At 44.3% G+C, this 9,690-nt stretch overlaps 1 protein-coding gene across 1 annotated transcript in view; it reads left to right on the top strand.

Moving 5' to 3' along the window:
• The first annotated feature begins 540 nt into the window (after positions 1-540).
• The window catches only part of Ubxn2a (UBX domain protein 2A), a 41,045-nt gene continuing 31,895 nt past the window's right edge, over positions 541-9,690 (top strand). Inside the window, exons 1-2 of the mRNA XM_005400368.2 lie at positions 541-717; positions 5,140-5,143. The gene's annotated coding sequence lies outside the window, so the exon portion shown is untranslated. The remainder of the gene's footprint in view (positions 718-5,139; positions 5,144-9,690) is intronic.

Here is a 9,690-nt window from a genome sequence, read left to right on the forward strand (position 1 = left end):
AGGAAGACTGCAACAAGTTCCAGCCAAACTTGGCCAATATAGCGACTCTTAAAAAAAAAAAGAGGGACGGGGATGTAACTCAGTGCGAAGTTGCCGGGTTCAATCTCCAGAACCAGAATTAAAAAAAAAAAAATTCTTTTAAAAAAAGGAATGCTTAGGGTCTGTGTTTGAGCTTGTCATGAACAGCATCTACATCCTACAGGGAAGGGCGGCCCCTGAATAAACCCTTTCAGGAGCACAGAGGGTGGGGTCATTGTTTAACCGTCACTCTCCAGACGACCGGGTCACGAAGCAGGTAAGTCTCTCCAAGGATGCCGTCGGAGGCTGCAGATGTGAAGAGGTAAGGACGTAGATTCTTGAGTTCTCGGGTGAGCCCACACTTAGCTCCCAGCGTTTCCCGGGCCTTCGGCGGCGATCACCAGAAGGTGCATCTGCTGGAAGAGACGCGGCCGCCATGAGCGTGCCACTGCAGGCCCGAGACTCCTGGCCCCGCCCCGCTCCGGCCCCGCCCCCGGCCTCGGTACGCCCCGCCCCCGCGCGCGCCCTTGCCCAGCGGAGACGGCGGGAGGCGCGCCCGATTTCGGCCGCGCCACAGGGTAGGCTGAGAGGGTCTAGGGGCAGCGGCGCGCCAGCTTGAGGGATCCCCGCCGAGCGGCGGCAACTGTGCCCGCAGGCTGAGAACGACTGGAGGAGGGGGCCGCGAGGCCGCGCCCAGGGGTGAGTTTTCTGGGGGCCGGCTGGGGCGGGCGTCTGTCCGCGAGGCCTGGGGTCACCCTCTCCGGCCGCGGTGCGTCGACATCGGGTCGCTGGCAGGCCCGGGCTCCCGGCTCCGGTGCCCTCGGCCGCGCTGAAACTTGGAGCGGGCTGCAGTCGAGACCTTTCTATTTCCGAAGGGCGCGCCGCGAGCGCGCAGCCGGGGCAGAGCGGCTGCTGGGGCGGGCGTTCTGGACCGGCTTCCTCGGTCTCCACGCCTCGCCCCTCCGAGGCCGGTAAGGGCTGCTGCTCGCCGTGCGCCTGCCTACCCTGGCGCTTCTAGGTGACTCTTGCTTTTCGATGGCTGTAATAAAAGAGGCTGTTCCTGGGGCGGGGCTGACTGGCGGCTCTGCCCCGTTGGCTCGTTTGTGCGTAACTTGAGAGAATGCTAAATAAAGATGGGAAACTGCTGGTCTGTACTGCTGTTAACGCAGGAAGGAGCAGCGTGGTGGTGTAACGCGTAGCTCATTGTGGTTTGTTTTAGTGAGGAAAGGTCTTTACACTGTAATGGAAGTAGTGTTTATTTAAATGCTTACCATCTTTGAATAATGCTAAAGTTAGTCCTAGGTACCGGTGGACTCCAAAAATGAGTACGAATTGCCTGCAGAAAGAAGGGGGTGATTAGGTACACTATACAGTAATAATAGGCCAAATGCAATAGTAACAGCAGCTACTACTTAGTGAGCTCTTAGCTGGGCACTCTCCTGTGTGACTTGATTTTTTGAGCCTTGCTGTGTAGTCCAGCTTGGCCTCGAACTATTGATCCTCCTACTTCAGCCTCCTGAGTCCCATCATGCCACTATATGCATGTGCCATCGAAGCCGGTGGTCCCGAGTACATGCATATATTCCTTAACAACAATGTCGATTACTTAATACCTTAACTTTTTTTTTTTTTTTTTTTTTGAGACAGGGTAGTTCAGGCTAGTCTCGAACTCGAAGCAATCCTGCCTTGGCCTCCCAAGTATTGGGATTGCAGGCTTGATCCACCACACTTGGGAGGTGGGACCCAGACAGCTCCCCTCATTATCTTCTCCCTCCTCCTCTGCGGCATTTTCTTTGTCTTTTGTTTTGTTTTTTGAGACAAGGCCTCTCTACGTAGTTCAGGCTGTTCCTGAACTCAGTAAGTAACCCAGGCTGGCCTTGAACTTTTGGCAATCCTCCTGCCTAAGCCTCCGGAGCGCTGGATTACAGGTGTGTGCCACCACACCCAGATTCTTAATTGTTTACTGTTACTCAAAACTTCAGTATCAGTACATATAGTGATTGTTAAGGATATGATGTGGACATGACATTTAAAACTGTGCCTTTAGACTGTACAGTGTCAGTGGGCAAAACAGGTATTAAATAACCACAAATAAATGGCAGTAAGCTAAGATAGAAAGCTAAGATAGAAGCTAAAAAAAAAAAAAGAGTCTGAGAGAGTAATAGGGGAACTTATTGCCAGGCAGGGAAATCAGGTAAAGTTTTCCTAGGAAGGGAATCTTTGCGCAGAAGTTTCATGGGTAGATAAGAGTCAGGTGAAGATTGGCTCCTAAAGGAGAGAAGAGTCCAGGCAAAGGAAATAGATTCCCCAGAGGCCAAGAAGATGGCCATTTCAGGAATTTCAAGGTTCACAGCAGTAGGAGTGGAAAGCAGTTGGAAAGCAAAAGGCATCTATGATAAAGTAGTTCAGGGCCTGGTGAGGATGTAGACATTTTAAGCAGTGCTAAAAATTTGGGACCAGCTTCTTCCCCTGAGCCTGGCTTCACATTCACACCTCAGCCTCCTGTGTGAGCCACCATACTCCTGCTGTGCAGTTGGGAGGCAGAGGTTAAAACAGGATCTCACTATGTAGCCCAGGCTGGCCTTGAACTCTCAGGATCCTCCTGCCTCAGCCTATCGAGTGCTGGGATTGCAGGCGTGCCTCAGGGCTGGCGCAACTTTAAAATCAATTCTAGACCTTGGCATGGTGAGGCATGCCTGTAATCCCAGCACTCTGGAGTCTAAGACAGGAGGATCACTTAGACTTCAAGGCCACCCTGGGCTACATAGGGACACCCTGTTTCAAAAAAAAAATCTGTGAGAAAAAATCTGTGTATGTTAAAAAGATATCTTCCAGGTAGTCTACATTTATTTGAATTTTCTGTTTAATGGATATGTTACACAAAGCTCAGTCTGTTCTGTCTGCTGACTGATTTTATCACTGTAGTTGTTGGGAGGAAGTGGGATAATACTTGGTGAGGTAATTGACAAACATATACAATACAAACGGAAGATGGAAGAAAAAAATGAAAGAAGTTTGTTTTTCACAACAGGTATTTGTCAGATGGCTTTTTTTTTTTCTTTTTGAGACAGGGTCTGGTTATGCAGTACAGGCTGGCCTTGAGCTTACTTTGTAGCCCAAGCTAGTCTTGAACTTGCAACAGTCCTCCTGCCTCAGCTGGGATTACAGACTGCTGAGATTACAGGCATGCATCACCATGCCTGGCTTGTCAGATGGCTTTCATTTGCTGCAGTGAACAACATGATCTAGGTTCTCATTCATGTCATATGACTGATACATTTGTAGAAGCTCATTCAGTTGCTGTAAGTAAATTTTACCCTTTGTACATTGCTTTTATGATAGAAAATGCTTAAAATAATGGTAACTTTGTCTTCATGTTACAATTAATTTTTTTCATACTTCTATGCTATGTTTGTGGTTAGTAATTCAATATACTTTTTTCAGTGTATGAGCTCTCTAATAGAGACTGTCATACTGACACATATCATTAGTTCTAAACTAGTGCTTTGCACATGGTGCTGGCAAGTTCACTAAGTATATATCTGTTTTTAAAAGTTTAATTAGTAAAGTCCAAAGTAAGATTTCATAGCCATGGCAAAATCACAACCTTTTTTGCGGTGCTGGGGGTCAAACCCAGAGCTTTGCACATGCCAGGAAAGAGCTCTACCACTGAGTCCTTATAATTATGACTTTTATGATTTTCTGAAGATGTAGCTGGGCGTAGTGGCACATGGCTGTAATCCCAGCACTCTGGGAGGCTGAGGCAAGAGGACTGCAAGTTGCATTTTTTTGGGGGGGGGTTGTTTGTTTATTTTGTTTGACTTTTTTTTTCTGGGTTTTTTGTTTTTTTTTTTTTTTTGGTCTTTTTGAGACAGTGTCTCACTATGCAGTTCAGGCTAGCCTTGAACTGACTTTGTAGCCCAGGCTGATCTCAATGTAGCAATCCTCCTGCCTCAGCCTCCCCAGTGCTGGGATTACAGGCATGCACCACCACGTCTGGCTAGTTGGTTGTTTTGTTTGAGTCAGGGTCTCACTATGTAGTTCAGGCTGGCCTTGAATTCACTGTGTAGCCCAGGCTGGCCTTGAACTGATGGCAATCCTCCAGCCCCTGCTTCCCAAGTGTTGAGATTATAGGTCCCCCAGCCTGAAGATATTTCTTACTAATCACTTTAACAGATATATGGTAGAGGGAGAAGAAGAGGGCATAATATGACTGTGTTCTCAGTATTCCCTTTAGTCCTTAAAGCAGCCAAAAAAAAAAAAAAAAATTAAAAGCAGCCCAATGAGGAGGATAACTATCTCCATGCTGCAGGACTCAGAGAAGTTAAATACCATGTGCAAAGTCCCTCAGCTCCAAAGTGGTATGATTAATGTTCCAGGACACATAATTTGAATTCAAGGTCTGTTCTATCTTCATTCTCTTTTCCTGTCATAAAACATAAAAGCAGTTTATCAGCTTGTAAGTATAAAGTGATGAAAAAATTATTAGCAATTTGCTATTAAAGAGAAATAGTGTGATCCTTTAAGGATGGCTGTTTTTTGCATTTGCTACACACTGGAGAAAAAATAGGAAATGTGTAAGTCATAGTACATGTCCCTACAGTTCTTGGATCTAGTAGAAAGAACTAAAGGAAATGATTAGTCATGTGTGGTGGTGCAGCCCTGTAACCCCAGAGCTTGGGAGGCTGAAGCAAGAAGATTGCTGCAAGTTGGAGACCAGCTGGGGCCTCATAGTTTTCTTGGGTTTTTTTCAGGGGAGGGTTTCTTTGTTTGTTTTTTTTGAGACAGGGTCTCACTGTGTAGTTCAGGCTGACCTGAGTTCACTCGAGGCCCAGGCTGGCCTCCAACTTATAGCATTTCTCCTGCCTCTGCCTCATGAGTGCTGGGACTACAGGAGTTTTTTTGTTTTGTTTTGTTTTTTGAAAGAGGATCTCACTATATAGGTCAGGCTGGCTTTGAACCCACTATATATCCTAGGCTGGCCTCGAACTCACTGCAATTGTCCTCCTCAGCCTGCTGAGTGCTGGGAGTTATAGGCATATGCCACCATACCTGGCTACAGGCCTGACTGCATAGTGAGTTAAAGGCCAGCCTCAGTGAGACCCTGTCTCAAAAAAAAAGAAACATCAATAAACAGTATTAAAAATAAGATTTAATGCCTAAAATTTAAATGCTTATGAGAAAATATTTAATATTTCATCTTTATTATGGAAATTGTTTTTTTTCCCCTCAGTAGTGAGGATCTAAACCAGGTGTGCTATACCACTGAGGTACATCCCCAGCCCTTTTTTTTTTTTTTTTTGATAGGATCTGACTGTGTAGTGCAGTTGGCCTTGAACCTACTTATGCAGGCCAGGCTGGCCTCACAGCAGTCCTGCCTCAGCCTCTTGAGTGCTGGGGTTACAGGCATGTGCCACCATGCCTGGCCCCAGTCCTTTGTTGTTTTTTATTTTGAGGCAGTATCACTAAATTGCCCAGGACAACCCTGAACTTGTGAGCCTCTTACCTCAGCCTCTGGAGTAGCTGGGATTATAGGCATGTACTATAATACCACTGAGGCGGGAAATGGGTCTTGACCTAGGATTTGAAAGATACTTAGATTGAATAGATAGAAGAATGGATACAATGTGAACCAAAAAGTAAAGATCATATATAATGTTTTAAATGCTTTAGAAAAAACTTCAGAGTTTATAAATTGTATATATTTGTAGGGTACAGTGTAATGTTTTGTTACATGTATACGTGCTTGGGTAATGAAAGCAGACTGATTCACATATCCATAACCTCCAAATGATTATCATTTCTTTGTGGTAACAATATTTAAAACCTACTTTTTAACTGTTTTGAAATAGACAATGTATTATTATTAATTGTAGGAGATTGTTTTGAGTTACTTGGAAAACTGTTAAAAGTAAAGCAAGCAACCCCATCAGAATGCAGTGTCCATAAATAGCATCTTTTGTCTGTTTTGCCCAGTTTCTATCCTAAACTCCTAGAATCCTGCCTGGTATAATAGTGGGTGCTGAGTTAATACACATTTTATGTTGTTGTTTTGTTTTATTTATTTATTTATTTATTTATTTGAGGGATTGAGGTTATTTGTGGGGTGTTTTTGTTTTTGTTTTTTTAGACAGGGTCTCCTTATGTAGTCCAGGCTGGCCTTAAACTCACTCTGTATCCCAAGCTCACTTCAAATTTATGAAGATCCTCTTGCCCCATGCCTCACCCATACAAGTGCTGAGATTACAGGCATGTACCACCCTGCCCAGCTTAGGTTTTTTTGAAACAGGGTTTTACCATGTAGTTCAGGCTGGCCTTGAACTCACTGGGTAGCCCAGACTGCCCTCTAACTCACAGAGAGACTCCTGCCTCAGCCTTCCGAGTACTGGTATTATAGGCATGTATCACACCTGCAATTATCCTACTTTCATTCCTTGAAAATCTTTATGCAGCATTTTAGTGTAGATTTTAAATGTGTCCTGTTTTAATCTATATCTGATGTATCTGGTTCCAGTATTTATGGATGGGGGTTGGTTGGTTGGTTGGTTGTTGTGTCAGGCATCGAACTAAGTCTTAAACATACTAGATAGGCCCTCACCACAGAGCAAATCTCCTCTACCATTGTGACTATCTGTTACAGCCATTGTTTTTACCCAGTCTATGTCCAGTTTTCCTGGCTCAGAATTCCCAGATCTGAAATTTGTAAATATCTTCTTCCTCTGTTAAGTTCTAGTCAGTAACAAACTTTACTCTGTAACAGCTAGTATAGTACAGTGGTGGGGAGCCTATGCAGCAGGCTGTTTATATCATTGAAAGCTCTAAAAGGTTCACTATCACTGAACCAGGACATGAGGAACAACACCTAGAAACAGAGGCAAAATGTGCAGGCCCCACTGTACTAGCCACAGGAACCTGGAACAGAAATCAGGGCGTGAAACCATCCAGGTGACTGTCTGTGGGAAAGCTACACCTTGATCCTCAGTGTCTTAGATTAAAACTATCTGTAGATACTTTGCAGTGAGAGCAGTAGAGTGTTTCTAGTGTCCATTTTCTGGTTCTCATTGCTTTGAGTTGGATCTGGTATATCTGGTGTCATTGAGCAGATCTGCCTTCTACTGAGATCTGCTTGAAATTTTGCTTTTCTTACCCCAATACTGGGACTCAAACCCAGGACCCTATGTATATATGCAGACCAAGTACACTGCTGCTGAGCTATATTTCTAGCCTTCCCTTTTTTTCTTTTCTTTTTTTTTTTTTTTTAATTTTAAACAAGGACTTGTTAAGTTGCCCAGGTTAGCTTTAAATGTTAGAAAGTCATTGACTTTTTTTAATATTCAGTTTAGTTGTGTTTTCCTCAGTTTAGTAATCCTCAGATTAGATAGAACACATAGAATTTTTTTCTCAGTTTTGAGTTTAAATAATTAATTTGTATAAGAGGCAGTTGATAAGTATTGCCTATTTGACTTCACATAGCACTTCCAAACACCACTAAAATTTTCTCTGCCCACATTGCCATTAAGCCATGTATCAACTAGGTGTCTTATGAAGCTTTTTAAGCTGTCGTTTTTGCAAATTTATCTTTATTTTAGACATACTAAATACTCTCAATTTATCATATTACATATAAATTCATAGTACTCGTCACGGCTTCACATTATAATTTAGAGAATAAGAGGCATCATTTTTACCAAGAATCCATATCTTTAGAATAACTGCCATTGTTAAATTATTGAAAGTAATTTTCTGGTTTGTTTTCCACCCGCCTCTTAGCCCCCAAGTAGCTGGAATTACAGGTCCAGGCCACTGAGCCCAGCAAGTGTAGCTTCTGTTTGTTTGTTTTTGTTTTTCTTCCAGTACCAGGAATCAAACTCATGACCTTGCACTTGCCAGGCAGGCGTTGTGCCACTGAGCTAAATCCTCAGCCCCAAGTGTAGCTTTTGATAGAACAAAACTAATGCCTTTTTAAAGGCTTAATAAATGCCAATACAATGTTTGGGGTGGGGAAATATAAATATATATATATATAAATATATAAAAATCCAGATCTCATCAGTACCAGATTGGACTTTGAACTTGTGGGGTTTTGATCTTCATTCCTTGGTCTCCCAAGTATCTAGAACTATAGGCAAGCACCACCACACGCAGCCATTATGGGTTTTTTTTTAAATCTGTGGCAGTAGTCATGGTACATTCTTTGCTGTATCCAAGGGTTTCTCAACCTAACACTTTTGACATTTGGGCACAGTAATTTCTTGTGTGGCCAACAGCACTCTTCTGCCCTACTTGTGACAACCAAAAATGTCTTCGGCTATTGTCATTGATTGCCATTATGTCCTTTGATGGGCAGTTGCCATCTGGTTGAGACCAAGTGCTTTATCCTCATACCATAATTTCGTAAAAAACAATATTATAGGTTTTTGTTGTTGTTGTTTTGGGATAATATCTCAGTATGTAGTACAGTTGGCTTGTAGCCCAGGCTAGCCTCGAACTCATGGTGAACCTCTTGCTTCAGCCTCCCAAGTGCTGGGACTATAGGTGTGCACCACCACGCCCAACTGATTAATGTTATTAATATTACTTGAAAGGTAATGGAAGTTGCTTTTAAGCAACTTTGGATCTAAAGTGTCCCCTCAGCCAGTTGTGGTGGCTCTGATACTGGAGCCAGCCATCCATGGACTGAAACCATGAACCAAAATACATCTGTCCTCCTTTCAGTTGCTTTTCTTAGGTTCTTTATCACAGTAATAGTAATTGACCTGTGGATTTTTCCCCGTAAGATTCATCACAGTAAGATATGCACATTTCTGTGTTTTATGTATGTGTGTTTGTAGGACTGGGGATGCAACCTAGGGCATCATCCATGCTAGGCAAGTGTTCTACCACTGAGCTGGGTCCCAGCCCTAAATTACTGTATTTTAAAGTTACTTGATATAGCCAGTCTTCCGGGTCCTAGCTTCCTGCCTAGTAGGCCCCTGGAAGGAGGGCCCCCGGTGCACGGGGAGCCACGCGGTGGCGAGCGCTGTTGCGCACCGGCCCTTAAGCTGGCCGCCACTGCTCAATTGAGAACTATCATGACACAGAGAAACAATGACACAATTGGCCCACCATGCACCGGCTGCAGATGCCCACCCACGGACATGTGTGAATCATTCAAACATGGAGAAACCCCTGGGAATACATGCCATACAATGGGCCACTCTTGCTCCTGCCATTGAGAACCAGAAAGGTCCAAAGTCAGCAGAGGAGCAGCTGCTGAACAAGGACTCGGAGAACGTGAGAATACAGACTAAGCCCGAAGAATCAGAGGTCCTGTGGACTGGGGTCATGAGAGCCTCTCGGAAGCTATAAACCAGGAGGACCTTGCACAACACCTGCAGAGACTCCCTGGAAGCCATTCTTCCCCTGACAGTACAGGTTGTGGTGGAGCTCTGGAGAAGTCTGCAGCAGGATTGCTTCTGCCTGTGCTGTCAGTTGGGGAGAGGACACTAATGGGTTGTAGGGTCCCAATGCGATGGGAGGCTGGAGAGAAAACGCTACAAAAAATGGCTTTCGCCCCAGACTGCTCACTTGATTTTTGACAACCCTTAGGCTGTAACTACTTGTTAGATCCTTCTTGTGTATCTCTGTCTTCCTGAGAAACCACTTCGAAGATACCACCATGTATTACAGCAG

The sequence above is a fragment of the Chinchilla lanigera genome, unplaced genomic scaffold (genome assembly GCF_000276665.1).
Source record: "Chinchilla lanigera isolate Chin_1 unplaced genomic scaffold, ChiLan1.0 scaffold00068, whole genome shotgun sequence".
NCBI lineage: Eukaryota > Metazoa > Chordata > Mammalia > Rodentia > Chinchillidae > Chinchilla > Chinchilla lanigera.